Source organism: Triticum dicoccoides, chromosome 6B (genome assembly GCF_002162155.2).
Source record: "Triticum dicoccoides isolate Atlit2015 ecotype Zavitan chromosome 6B, WEW_v2.0, whole genome shotgun sequence".
Lineage (NCBI taxonomy): Eukaryota > Viridiplantae > Streptophyta > Magnoliopsida > Poales > Poaceae > Triticum > Triticum dicoccoides.
The window spans coordinates 73079065-73094381 of NC_041391.1; positions in this window are offsets into that span (position 1 = coordinate 73079065).

The window sequence follows — 15317 nt, forward strand, 5'->3', positions numbered from 1 at the left end:
TCGCGGAATGATAGGAGAAACAAACTCCAGTACCTCTTCCATATCCAGGATTGGGTCAAAGAAGTTGTGCTCCACAGAACAAATTGCTAATCCAGCTTTTGTTTTGCTCTATCTTCGAGTATTACCATCTTTATATCGGGATGTTATAGGGATTGCACACCACCCTATGAACTCTTGGTACAGTGATACTTCTTGCCATGATTGTTCATTCCTCGGTTCCTGTGTTATTGTAACCGGAATGCCGACAAATGAATCATGGCGTGTGAAATCAATACTGCTAGCAACTTTGTTGCTTGGTAGTTAAATGGACGATAACCTCATTCTTAGCGTGTTGATTATTGAATCGTCACCCTAAGACTGATTGTGCTACCTAGTCCCTATTTCTGGTGCACTCCTCGACCAATGAGTTAGGAATTATTTCAAGTCCTCACTCATTTGATCATGTCGTCTTGCCCTCAAAAGAAAGATTGTTCTCGAGCTTAGTAACATACCGGTGGTTCGTGACTTTCCAAATATCTTCTTGGAAGTGTTACCGGGTTGTTTTCCTGACTATTATGTTGAGCTCGTAATCAAGTTGGTTTCTTGTGAACCACTCTTTCTCCAAGAATCTGTGTTGGATATCCCTGAGCTAGTTGGTTAAGCTAGACAACAACTTGGAGAGTTGGAAGTTAAAAGCTTGCCTAACCTAGTTCGTTCCAAAGGGATATTCTTGGGTAGTGTGTGTTGAGGAAAGATGATATCTTCATCGATTGGTCCCTGCAATCAGTTGCTGGACCTATTGTCTTATCAATCCTTTGATTTGAGTGTGGGCTATCGTCAAATCTAACCAGAACCAACGATATTCGTAATGTTGTCTTACTCGTGGTTGATCCCTCGAGCCTACACCACTATATCTTTTGGGTCTGGCCAATGCTATCACTTGTTCAGATACTTATGGAATTCCATTTACCTGGAAATCCCGATGAGTTGTTGTTGAGCCCATCAGCAGCATTTCGTCTCCCCCCATGAGTCATGTTGAACATCAACCTAGTGTTGGAAACTTGTGTAAGCATTTCTTCGTGTTTCGTTCATGAACCATATGTTTGGATCAAGGTAGTGACTTCCTTTAATTCATGTGCATCTGATGCAAGTTGCCGCCGTGGATTCGAGAAAGTCAATGTTGCTTTCTTTGGAATCATTCCAAATCAGTCATGCACACGTGCGAAGAATTCTTTGGTTTGAAGACTTGCAACCTTCAATCTATATGTATCCCTAGCACACCAAGCCACTGATTGATTTGTTCAAGGAAAAGGAGTTTCTTCATAAGAGCTAATCCGGACTTATGTAAGGACTTCGATACCCTCGATGATGGTTCCCCCTCCTGAACTCGGTAGTGTTTTATTATAAGACTACTTTGTGGTCATGCTTGTCTTGGACAACATGTTCACATGTTGTAGCAGAACCGGCTTGTGTTTTTGGACCTTGCTATCGTAGTTCATTCCCCGAGAATCTCGCAACGTGGTCTCGTCGATTTGTGTTGCAAACTTTCATTTCTCTTCCTAGACTCGATGAGTCTAGAATATTCTGACACCAACCGGATCTGAATCTCAGGCAGATGTGATGGCTGGAACATTTCCCAAGAACTATAATATTGGTCTCGCGATAACCGATAAAGTGGATGTCGTGGCCAACACACCCCGCCGGAAGACCTGTTATTATAATATCTTGATTAAGGAAGTTGGCCACCTCCCCATAAGGATTTCGTAGGGTTTTATTCCAATAAGCTACTCCTTATGGATTTTTGTGTTCCCGAAGTCCGACATTTTTACTTGATGTTTTAGATATCAAACCATATCTATGAATGGGTTACACTAGCACATCAAGGAGAACATTAGAAGCCGAGTGCTATGGATGGCGTTCTCGTAGGGAGACGGGAGCGGATCCATAGTGGTGTATTGATATGGTGAATATGTGGACTCGTGTGCGCCACCTCAAAAGAGTTGCTTGCGGTCGTAGTTTAGGATAGCCACAGAGACAAAGCTGGCTTGCTGCAGTTAAACCCCACCATCCCCTTTGTTGATAATGATGCATATGTAGTTAGTTCTGATGTAAGTCTTGCTGGGTACATTTGTACTCACGTTTGCCTATTTTTATGTTTTTGCAGAGAGACTTCGGTCTCGCTAGTAGTTCCACATGGACTTCGACGTTTAGCTAGTTACCTCAGCTACGATCTTGTGCCTCGGCAGGATTTGGTAGGTAGTCAGGCTTCTCAGCCTTTTCCATTTATAGATGTCTGTACCCAGACATGATAGCTTCTGCTTGTGCTTTGATTTGTATGCTCTGAATGTTGGGTCGTGAGACCCCTGTTTGTAATATCTCGCTCCTCGGAGCCTATTGATTAAATACTTGAGTTGTAGAGTCATGTTGTGATGCCATGTTGTATTTGCACATATCGAACATATTGTGTGTATGTTATTGGAATGCTTGGTATGTGTGGGATCTGGCTATCTAGTTGTTTATCTTTAGTAGCCTCTCTTATCGGGAAATGTCTCCTAGTGCTTCCACTGAGCCATGGTAGCTTGCTACTGCTCCGGAACACTTAGGCTGGCCGGCATGTGTCCTTCTTCGTTCCTGTGTCTGTCCCTTCGGGAAATGTCACACGGTGAATACCGGAGTCCTGTTAGCCCGCTACAGCCCGGTTCACCGGAGTCATGCTAGCCCAGTGCTACAGCCTGGATTCACTCGCTGATGACCGACACGTTCGATGCTGGGTCATGGATGCCTGTCCCTATAAGTTTGTGCCACTTTGGGTTTACGACTAGCCATGTCAGCCCGGGCTCCTTATCATATGGATGCTAGCGACACTATCATATACGTGTGCCAAAAGACACAAACGGTCCCGGGCAAAGGTAAGGCGACACCCGTGGGAATACCGTGCGTGAGGTCGCAAAGTGATATGAGGTGTTACATGCTAGATCGATGTGGCATTGAGTCGGGGTCCTGACAGCGTTGGTATCAGAGCTTGACTGCCTGTAGGATTACCAAGCCAAACTGGTCGAAGTTGAGTCTAGAAATTCTTTAGTTATATAAGGGAATTGATTGTGGGATGGAACGTAAGGCTCTTTTTATTCCTTATACCTCATGGCCTTCTGATCTGAGTCAACCTCTTCTCTTCTACGGGGATTAAGAACTAGGCTATCTCTTCTTTCTATCAGGATCACATGTTATTAATCCGTAGACTTGTAAGATTGTTCGATTTAAGCTTAAGTTCAGTTCCTACGACTTCCGTATGTTAATTATTGATCTCGAGACCTTGATATTGTGCTTCTGAGTGGTTACGCCACCATTTTTGTGAATGTCTCAAATCTTTTCTGAGCATTTACAGCCGTTATGGTGTCCGAGTCATCCCAGGTTTCCAAAGAGTCTGATGCATTTGCAAAATCCTTTTCCTCTGGTTTCAATGTCTTTTAGGCCAGGTTAATCACACAAATTGTTGAGTTGAGGTACTCTACTGCCTCAACCTTTATGTTGGAGTTATTATTATGACCCTAGGTGTCTCAGGGGATCATCTAGCAGTCTAGCCATGTTTTGTGTCCCAGTGTGATGATTCTGGCTTTTATTCTCGAAAGCGTCCCATGATGCCACTTAGTAGTAGGTATTCTACTCCTTGGGTTTTGAACCCGAGATTCACCCTACTTACTTCATGTTGATAGTAATTGCTAGCTCCCATAGGTTATTAGTAACCTTTGCGATAGTCCTTGAAGTCCGAGGTATCTTCTTCTTCCAAATACCATGAACTACTTATGGCAGAAGTTCCTCGTTGAACTGAACAATCACAACAAGAGTGCTCTCGATGAGTTCTCCATGCTATATTGTGACTCTGCCAGCTCAACCTTTCTGCATGGGTTATCCGGAAGAATTATGTTGAACTTGGTTCGACATACTAATCTATGCATCCACAACTCAGAAAGTTATTTGTTCCTTTGAGTTGTCCCTCTTTAGTTGTCTACTGATCTTCGTCTATCAATTGATAGTCAAGAGTATGCGTGCGTTCGTTTATCGATGCCTATTACTCTTGTGGTCCGTCAAGCCATTCTATCGCGGAATGATAGGAGAAACAAACTCCAGTACCTCTTCCATATCCAGGATTGGGTCAAAGAAGTTGTGCTCCACAGAACAAATTGCTAATCCAGCTTTTGTTTTGCTCTATCTTCGAGTATTACCATCTTTATATCGGGATGTTATAGGGATTGCACACCACCCTATGAACTCTTGGTACAGTGATACTTCTTGCCATCATTGTTCATTCCTCGGTTCCTGTGTTATTGTAACCGGAATGCCGACAAATGAATCATGGCGTGTGAAATCAATACTGCTAGCAACTCTGTTGCTTGGTAGTTAAATGGACGATAACCTCATTCTTAGCGTGTTGATTATTGAATCGTCACCCTAAGACTGATTGTGCTACCTAGTCCCTATTTCTGGTGCACTCCTCGACCAATGAGTTAGGAATTATTTCAAGTCCTCACTCATTTGATCATGTCGTCTTGCCCTCAAAAGAAAGATTGTTCTCGAGCTTAGTAACATACCGGTGGTTCGTGACTTTCCAAATATCTTCTTGGAAGTGTTACCGGGTTGTTTTCCTGACTATTATGTTGAGCTCGTAATCAAGTTGGTTTCTTGTGAACCACTCTTTCTCCAAGAATCTGTGTTGGATATCCCTGAGCTAGTTGGTTAAGCTAGACAACAACTTGGAGAGTTGGAAGTTAAAAGCTTGCCTAACCTAGTTCGTTCCAAAGGGATATTCTTGGGTAGTGTGTGTTGAGGAAAGATGATATCTTCATCGATTGGTCCCTGCAATCAGTTGCTGGACCTATTGTCTTATCAATCCTTTGATTTGAGTGTGGGCTATCGTCAAATCTAACCAGAACCAACGATATTCGTAATGTTGTCTTACTCGTGGTTGATCCCTCGAGCCTACACCACTATATCTTTTGGGTCTGGCCAATGCTATCACTTGTTCAGATACTTATGGAATTCCATTTACCTGGAAATCCCGATGAGTTGTTGTTGAGCCCATCAGCAGCATTTCGTCTCCCCCCATGAGTCATGTTGAACATCAACCTAGTGTTGGAAACTTGTGTAAGCATTTCTTCGTGTTTCGTTCATGAACCATATGTTTGGATCAAGGTAGTGACTTCCTTTAATTCATGTGCATCTGATGCAAGTTGCCGCCGTGGATTCGAGAAAGTCAATGTTGCTTTCTTTGGAATCATTCCAAATCAGTCATGCACACGTGCGAAGAATTCTTTGGTTTGAAGACTTGCAACCTTCAATCTATATGTATCCCTAGCACACCAAGCCACTGATTGATTTGTTCAAGGAAAAGGAGTTTCTTCATAAGAGCTAATCCGGACTTATGTAAGGACTTCGATACCCTCGATGATGGTTCCCCCTCCTGAACTCGGTAGTGTTTTATTATAAGACTACTTTGTGGTCATGCTTGTCTTGGACAACATGTTCACATGTTGTAGCAGAACCGGCTTGTGTTTTTGGACCTTGCTATCGTAGTTCATTCCCCGAGAATCTCGCAACGTGGTCTCGTCGATTTGTGTTGCAAACTTTCATTTCTCTTCCTAGACTCGATGAGTCTAGAATATTCTGACACCAACCGGATCTGAATCTCAGGCAGATGTGATGGCTGGAACATTTCCCAAGAACTATAATATTGGTCTCGCGATAACCGGTAAAGTGGATGTCGTGGCCAACACACCCCGCCGAAAGACCTGTTATTATAATATCTTGATTAAGGAAGTTGGCCACCTCCCCATAAGGATTTCGTAGGGTTTTATTCCATAAGCTACTCCTTATGGATTTTTGTGTTCCCGAAGTCCGACCTTTTTACTTGATGTTTTAGATATCAAACCATATCTATGAATGGGTTACACTAGCACATCAAGGAGAACATTAGAAGCCGAGTGCTAAATGTCTCTCGGTCGATCATCCAGATTTTATTTCCTTGGCCCCGCCAAGGGTGAAATCTAAGAAAGTGTTATCCTCCTTTGCATCTGCATCGTCCATCGCTATTCATCATGGTAGTATGTTGTGTTGTCAGCACCCTTGACACGGATGTTGATAAAACCTTGATGATTGTGGAAATGCTCAAGTTCTTGAGAGCACGCACAAGCGCTACGTGTTATCATCGGCACTAACTGGGATTCCTCTCAGTTTCCTCGGCAATGCTATGACCTTTCAAACAGTGGATTCACTCTCTATTGTTGGGTTCTTCCCCAGTTACCAGAATCATTCCCAGCATTTGCATTTTGTTCCCAGCTTGCACCGCCAATGTGCCATTCTACCATGGGTCCCTTCCATTTCCGGTGGTAAGAAAAATCATTCATTATGTTGTCTTCGACAAGGTAATCCACATCATCCAAGTCCGAGTATGCCATTCTACCGACCCCCGCCAATCGATCGTTGTGAATTGCCTTGGGCTGGTATGAAGAGTTTCAATGATCTCTGAATCAAAGGTAATTCTTTTTGCCACTTAAGGGGATATATCTATGAGTCACCATCCCTAAGATGCCTCGTTGTGGTATCATGGCAACTCAACTCCTCGCTATGTTGACAATCAACTACCACCTTCTTAAGCGTGAAATTGTTGTCCACCTAGTGAACCTTCGTCATCTGCTTCACTCCATTCCTATGGATGTGTGCTTCGTCTCTCAGCTCGAGAGATGTTGCTATGTCTCATTCCGTGGGTTAATCCTGAGTTGTTCGACCTTCGAGAAGAACAATTCTTTTAGGGTCTTTCCTTTCCTCTCGTTGTCATGATAGTTGGAGTTCTCAAGGCAAGACTTCGAGACAATGATGGTGAACGAATCAACGTTCAATTGAAGTGCAACCTGGATCGTGAAGATCGTGCTAGTTGGCATTCCCCCTTCACCTTACCCTACGCTTGAATCTCGGGACGAGATTTTTGTTTAGTGGGGGTGAGTTGTCACAGCCCTAGAATTTGTTTGTCATTAGTTGCATTAAGGCATTCATGCATCATGTTTAAAGTTCATGAAACTTGAACTAGGGATGACAAACCCTAGCACTAAATAAAATGCAATTAGGATCAAAATAAAAATATTTTCAATAAACCCAGAATGCCCTTTAGGAAAGTTCATTATTTTGTTAAAGGTGAAAACCCCTGACAACAATGATGCACATATTTCTAGGCCATTCTCGATTTTTGAATTAAATCCTATTGTACTTGACCTTGGGCATTTAAATACTATAAATAATTTAAATGTTCAAATAAGTGTTGGAAATTGTTAAGGGTCACTGAAATAATTCAGAAAGCACCCATAATTGTTTCCAGGATTTTATAAAATGATTTGATATTTTAAATCAAATCAAAACAAACTACGGAAAATAGAAAACAGAATTAAATAGAAAAAAAAGGAGAGAGAAGCCCAGCCACTTACCTGGCGCCCACTCACCTGGCCCAGCTCCTCCAGCGGCCCAGCCCGCCACCGCTACCCCCCCTGTCGCCTTCCTCCTCTGCCAGGAGGATGGGCACGCGCCCGGCGCGCGCGGCCACGCGCCCCGGCCACCTCCTCCCTGCTTGGCTGCCTCCTCCTCCTCTGGACGCCTCCCCCGAGCGCCACGCACCTCCCTGCCTCTCTCCCTCACTCTCCCGCGCTCTCACCCCCTTCCCTGGATCTCTCCCTCTCTCACCCGAGAGTCGCCGCCGACGTCGCTCGCAACCACCGCGGCCACAGCCACTTCCTCGCTCCCTCTCTGCGTACCCGAGCTCAGCCCGGACCCCAAGCCCCTCTACGTCGACCCAACGAAGCCCGTATGCCCCAAGACGATGCCGCGGCGCTTCTTCCCTGACCACGGCCAGCGGATGCCGCCGTCCGATACATCCTCTCCGTCATCTCCCCGAGCACGCCGACCTGCTCTTCGAACTCACTGTGAGCTCCTACGCCTCCCCTCTCTCTTCTCCGCCTCGATTGCGCCCTGTAGCCTCGATCCCACTGGAGCCGGAGCTTGCTTGCCGCCGGCCATGTCGCCGCCGTAGCCACCGCTGCCTAGAGCTGCAACCGAGCACGCGGTCGTGCTCAGTGCAACCCCAGGAGGTCATAACACCCCTCTTTGCCTCCTGTCGTGCTCCCTAACCCCGAAACCCAGTACACCCGAATGCCAGCGCCGCCGCGAGCTCCATTCCGGCGAACCCCGGCCACCCCCGCACCTCCCATTGGTCCCCCTAGATGCGCACGGGCACGGGCTACCTCCTGGTGCCCTTGGCGCGTCGATCCGTCGCCTCTGGCGTAACTCCGGCGAGCCACCGCCGCTCTTGGTCGTCGCCATCGTCCAACCGCCAGCGACTCCGACGTGGCGGTCATTAGGGCCTAACCACCCCGCTAACCCAGGCCTAGGGCCACTGACAGGTGGGCCCTACCGTTTAATTAACCCGGCCAACAATTTAGTTAAGTTAATTAAACTCTGTTAAATCACTGTGCAGCTGACATGTGGGTCCCACAGGTCAGATTTGACCTGGACAACGCCGTTGACTTGCTGACGTCACTGTGAAGTCATGCTGACGCAGTAATAGGTTTTCTGGATTTATTTTTATTCAGGAATTTCAGAAAATGATTAAAACTTCAAAAATTCATAGAAAATTAACCGTAACTCCAAATGAAATAAATTATATATGAAAAATTATCAGAAAAATTCAAGGAATCCATCTGTACCATTTTCATGCATGTTTGAACAATGTTTGTCCTCTGTTTTGGACAAAACAAATAAAGGGCGTTTAAATAACCATATATGGAGTTGGAATTTGAATCATGTATTCAAACCAACTTCATTTTAATCATAGCTAGGTGCATTAGCCCAAAACACATTCATATTGCCATGTCATAGCATGCATCATATTGTGCATTGCATTAATCGTGCTTCTTCTGTGTTTGCCGGTGTTGTTCCCCCTCGATAGACGTTGTACCGATGATGTGATCGTTGACACTGATGAAGACTCAATGTTATCTTCAGAAGTGCCAGGCAAGCAAAACCCCCTTGTTCATTCCGATACAATCCCCCTCTCTCGCTCCTGCTCTCTTTTACTACATTAGGACAACACGGATTCAACTGTTACATGCTGCGGTAGTTGAACCCCTTTATCCTCTGCATGACCTGTCATTGCCACAGTAAATAGATGAAACCCACTAGCATGAGTAGGAGTTGTTTGAGCCCTAATGTGCCTACTCATTCATGCTTGTTTGTCATGCCTGCTACTGCTTAGAGTTGAGTCAGGTCTGATTCATCGGGAATGAATCAGAGGTGTGTGAACATGTCCTACTATGTGTGAGCTAAGTGTGTGAACATGATTTGGTAAAAGGTATCGGTGAGAGGCCATGTAGGAGTACATGGTGGGTTGTCTCATTGAAGCCGTCCTCAGGAACTGAGTTCTGTGTTTGTGATCCATGATTCAGCTACTACCATACATTGGGCCCTGAAATATGACCCCGCTGGCATAAAGTAACATCGAAACCAGAGGGAAATGATTTTGCAAATGCATCAGACTATTTAGAAACCTGGGTTGACTCGGACAGCATAACAGCTGTAAATGCCTAGAAAAGATTTGAGACATTCACAAAAATGGTGGCGTAACCACTCAGAAGCACAATATCAAGGTCTCGAGATCAATAATTAACATACGGAAGTCGTAGGAACTGAACTCAAGCTTAAATCCAACAATCTTATAAATCTACGGAATACTAACACGTGATCCTAATAGAAAGAAGAATAAGCCTAGTTCCTTAACCCCGTAGGAAAGATAAGATGACTCAGATCAGAAGGGCATAAGGTATAAGGAGTAAAAAGAGCCTTACATTCCATCCCGCAATCAATTCCCTTATATAACTAAAGCATTTCTAGACTCAACTTCGACCAGTTTGGCTTGGTAATCCTACAGGCAGTCAAGCTCCGATACCAACGATGTCAGGACCCCGACTCAATGCCACATCGATCTAGCATGTAACACCTCATATCACTTTGCGACCTCACGCACGGTATTCCCACGGGTGTCGCCTTACCTTTGCCCGGGACCGTTTGCGTCTTTTGGCACACGTATATGATAGTGTCGCTAGCATCCATATGATAAGGAGCCCGAACTGACATGGCTAGTCGTAAACCCAAAGTGGCACAAACTTACAGGGACAGGCATCCATGACGCAACATCGAACGTGTCGGTCATCAGCGAGTGAATCCAGGCTGTAGCACTGGGCTAGCAGGACTCCGGTGAACCGGGCTGTAGCGGGCTAAGAGGTCTCCGGTATTCACCGTGTGACATTTCCTGAAGGGACAGACACAGGAACGAAGAAGGACACATGCCGTCCAGCCTAAGTGTTCCGGAGCAGTAGCAAGCTACCATGGCTCAGTGGAAACACTAGGAGACATTTCCCGGTAAGAGAGGCTACTAAAGATAAACAACTAGATAGCCAGATCCCACACATACCAAGCATTCCAATAACATACACACAATATGCTCAATATGTGCAAATACAACATGGCATCACAACATGACTCTACAACTCAAGTATTTAATCAATAGGCTCCGAGGAGCGAGATATTACAAACAGGGGTCTCACGACCCAACATTCAGAGCATACAAATCAAAGCACAAGCGGAAGCTATCATGTCTGGGTACAGACATCTATAAATGGAAAAGGCAGAGAAGCCTGACTATCTACCAAATCCTGCCGAGGCACAAGATCGTAGCTGAGGTAACAAGCTAAACGTCGAAGTCCACGTGGAACTACTAGCGAGACCGAAGTCTCTCTGCAAAAACATAAAAATAGGCAAACGTGAGTACAAATGTACCCAGCAAGACTTACATCAGAACTAACTACATATGCATCATTATCAACAAAGGGGATGGTGGGGTTTAACTGCAGCAAGCCAGCTTTGACTCTGTGGTTATCCTAAACTACGACCGCAAGCAACTCTTTTGAGGTGGCGCACACGAGTCCACATATTCACCATATCAATACACCACTATGGATCCACTCCCGTCTCCCTACGAGAACGCCATCCATAGCACTCACGCTTATCTTGCGTATTTTAGGGTATCCACTTTCACTTGTCTATGAACTGATATAAGCAACCCAGAAGTCCTTTACCGCGGACACGGCTATTCGAATAGATGATGTTAACCCTGCAGGGGTGTACTTCTTCATACATGTTTCCACCACTTAGCGTCTGCACACGACATGTGCTCGGCAGACTTCAAGCGAAAGCCGACGTGGGTGTAGACCACGACCTACCTAAACACTCAAGTCTCTAGTCCAGGTTTATCCCCTATTCGGGTTCCATCCATGAGGAGATCCGGCCGGAGTTTCGCTCACAGCCCCAAACGATGTGAACAGGGTTCCGTGACACCAAACGGGCGCCCGGTATACCCGGCCACGTGCCTACCGCATCACAGCCCACCCCTACGGTCAGCGCTGTCCACGGCCTCCAGCATACTACAAACACCAGAAACTACTTGCAACTCCTGGACAGAGGACAAGGGTGAATAAGAAGTCGAGCGGGGTCATATTTCAGGGCCCAATGTATGGTAGTAGCTGAATCATGGATCACAAACACAGAACTCAGTTCCTGAGGACGGCTTCAATGAGACAACCCACCATGTACTCCTACATGGCCTCTCACCGATACCTTTTACCAAATCGTATTCACACACTTAGATCACACATAGTAGGACATGTTCACACACCTCTGATTCATTCCCGATGAATCAGACCTGACTCAACTCTAAGCAGTAGCAGGCATGACAAACAAGCATGAATGAGTAGGCACATCAAGGCTCAAACAACTCCTACTCATGCTAGTGGGTTTCATCTATTTACTGTGGCAATGACAGGTCATGCAGAGGATAAAGGGGTTCAACTACCGCAGCATGTAACAGTTGAATCGGTGTTGTCCTAATGCAATAAAAGAGAGCAGGAGCGAGAGAGGGGGATTGTATCGGAATGAACAAGGGGGTTTTGCTTGCCTGGCACTTCTGAAGATAACATTGAGTCTTCATCAGTGTCAACGATCACATCATCGGTACAACGTCTATCGAGGGGGAACAACACCGGCAAACAGAGAAGAAGCACGATCAATGCAATGCACAATATGATGCATGCTATGACATGGCAATATGAATGTGTTTTGGGCTAATGCACCTAGCTATGATTAAAATGAAGTTGGTTTGAATACATGATTCAAATTCCAACTCCATATATGGTTATTTAAATGCCCTTTATTTGTTTTGCCAAAACAGAGGACAAACATTGTTCAAACATGCATGAAAATGGTACAGATGGATTCCTTGAATTTTTCTGATAATTTTTCATATATAATTTATTTCATTTGGAGTTACGGTTAATTTTCTATGAATTTTTGAAGTTTTAATCATTTTCTGAAATTCCTGAATAAAAATAAATCCAGAAAACCTATTACTGCGTCAGCATGACTTCACAGTGACGTCAGCAAGTCAACGGCGTTGTCCTGGTCAAATCTGACCTATGGGACCCACATGTCAGCTGCACAGTGATTTAACAGAGTTTAATTAACTTAACTAAATTGTTGGTCGGGTTAATTAAACGGTAGGGCCCACCTGTCAATGGCCCTAGGCCCGGGTTAGCGGGGTGGTTAGGCCCTAATGACCGGCCACGTCGGATTCGCCGGCGGTTGGACGACGGCGACGACCCAGAGCGGCGGTGGCTCGCCGGAGTTACTCCAGAGGCGACGGATCGACGGGCCAAGGGCACCAGGAGGTAGCCCGTGCCCGTGCGCATCTAGGGGGACCACCGGAGGTGCGGGGGTGGTCGGGGTTCGCCGGAATGGTGCTCGCGGCGGCGCCGGCGTTCGGGTGAACTGGGTTTCAGGGTTAGGGAGCACGACAGGAGGCAAAGAGGGGTGTTACGACCTCCTGGGGTTGCACTGAGCACGACCGCGTGCTCAGTTGCAGCTCTAGGCAACGGTGGCTACGGCGGCGACATGGCCGGCGGCAAGCAAGCTCCGGCTCCGGTGGGATCGAGGCTACAGGGCGCAATTGAGGCGGAGAAGAGAGAGGGGAGGCGTAGGAGCTCACAGTGAGTTCGAAGAGCAGGTCGGCGTGCTCGGGGAGATGACGGAGAGGATGAATCGGACGGCGGCATCCGGCGGCCGTGGTCGGGGAAGAAGCGCCGCGGCATCGTCTTGGGGCATCCGGGCTTCGGTGGGTCGACGTAGTGGGGCTTGGGGTCCGGGCTGAGCTCGGGTACGCAGAGAGCGAGCGAGGAAGTGGCTGTGGCCGTGGTGGTTGCGAGCGACGTCGGCGGCGACTCTCGGGTGAGAGAGGGAGAGATCCAGGGAAGGGGGTGAGAGCGCGGGAGAGTGAGGGAGAGAGGCAGGGAGGTGCGTGGCGCTCGGGGGAGGCGTCCAGAGGAGGAGGAGGCAACCAAGCAGGGAGGAGGTGGCCGGGGCGCGTGGCCGCGCGCGCCGGGCGCGTGCCCGTCCTCCTGGTAGAGGAGGAAGGTGACAGGGGGGGTAGCGGTGGCGGGCTGGGCCGCTGGAGGAGCTGGGCCAGGTGAGTGGGCGCCAGGTAAGTGGCTGGGCTTCTCTCTCCTTTTTTTTCTATTTAATTCTGTTTTCTATTTTCTGTAGTTTGTTTTGATTTGATTTAAAATATCAAATCATTTTATAAAATCCTGGAAACAATTATGGGTGCTTTGTGAATTATTTCAGTGACCCTTAACAATTTCCAACATTTATTTGAACATTATTTATAGTATTTAAATGCCCAAGGTCAAATACAATAGGATTTAATTCAAAAATCCAGAATGGCCTAGAAATATGTGCATCATTGTTGGCAGGGGTTTTCACCTTTAACAAAATAATGAACTTTCCTAAAGGGCATTCTGGGTTTATTGAAAATATTTTTATTTTTATCCTAATTGCATTTTATTTAGTGCTAGGGTTGGTCATCCCCAGTTCAAGTTTCATGAACTTTAAACATGATGCATGAATGCCTTAATGCAACTAATGACAAACAAATTCTAGGGCTGTGACAACTCACCCCCACTAAACAAAAATCTCGTCCCGAGATTCAAGCGTAGGGTAAGGTGAAGGGGGAACGCCAACTAGCACCATCTTCACGATCCAGGTTGCACTTTAATTGAACGTTGATTCGTTCACCATCATTGTCTCGAAGTCTTGCCTTGAGAACTCCAACTATCATGACAACGAGAGGAAAGGAAAGACCCTAAAAGAATTGTTCTTCTCGAAGGTCGAACAACTCAGGATTAACCCACGGAATGAGACATAGCAACATCTCTCGAGCTGAGAGATGAAGCACACATCCATAGGAATGGAGTGAAGCAGATGACGAAGGTTCACTAGGTGGACAACAATTTCACGCTTAATAAGGTGGTAGTTGATTGTCAACGTAGCGAGGAGTTGAGTTGCCATGATACCACAATGAGGCATCTTAGGGATGGTGACTCGTAGATATATCCCCTTAAGTGGCAAAAAGAATTACCTTTGATTCAGAGATCATTGAAACTCTTCATACCAGCCCAAGGCAATTCACAACGATCGATTGGCGGGGGTCGGTAGAATGGCATACTCAGACTTGGATGATGTGGATTACCTTGTTGAAGACAACATAATGAATGAATTTGCTTACCACCGGAAATGGAAGGGACCCATGGTAGAATGGCACATTGGCGGTGCAAGCTGGGAACAAAATGAAAATGCTGGAATGATTCTGGTAACTGGGGAAGAACCCAACAATAGAGAGTGAATCCACTGTTTGAAAGGTCATAGCATTGCCGGGGAAACTGAGAGGAATCCCAGTTAGTGCCGATGATAACACGTAGCGCTTGTGCGTGCTCTCAAGAACTTGAGCATTTCCACAACCATCATGGTTTTATCAACATCCGTGTCAAGGGTGCTGACAACACAACATACTACCATGATGAATAGCGATGGACGATGCAGATGCAAAGGAGGATAACACTTTCTTAGATTTCACCCTTGGCGGGGCCAAGGAAATAAAATCTGGATGATCGACCGAGAGACATTTAGCACTCGGCTTCTAATGTTCTCCTTGATGTGCTAGTGTAACCCATTCATAGATATGGTTTGATATCTAAAACATCAAGTAAAAAGGTCGGACTTCGGGAACACAAAAATCCATAAGGAGTAGCTTATTGGAATAAAACCCTACGAAATCCTTATGGGGAGGTGGCCAACTTCCTTAATCAAGATATTATAATAACAGGTCTTCCGGCGGGGTGTGTTGGCCACGACATCCA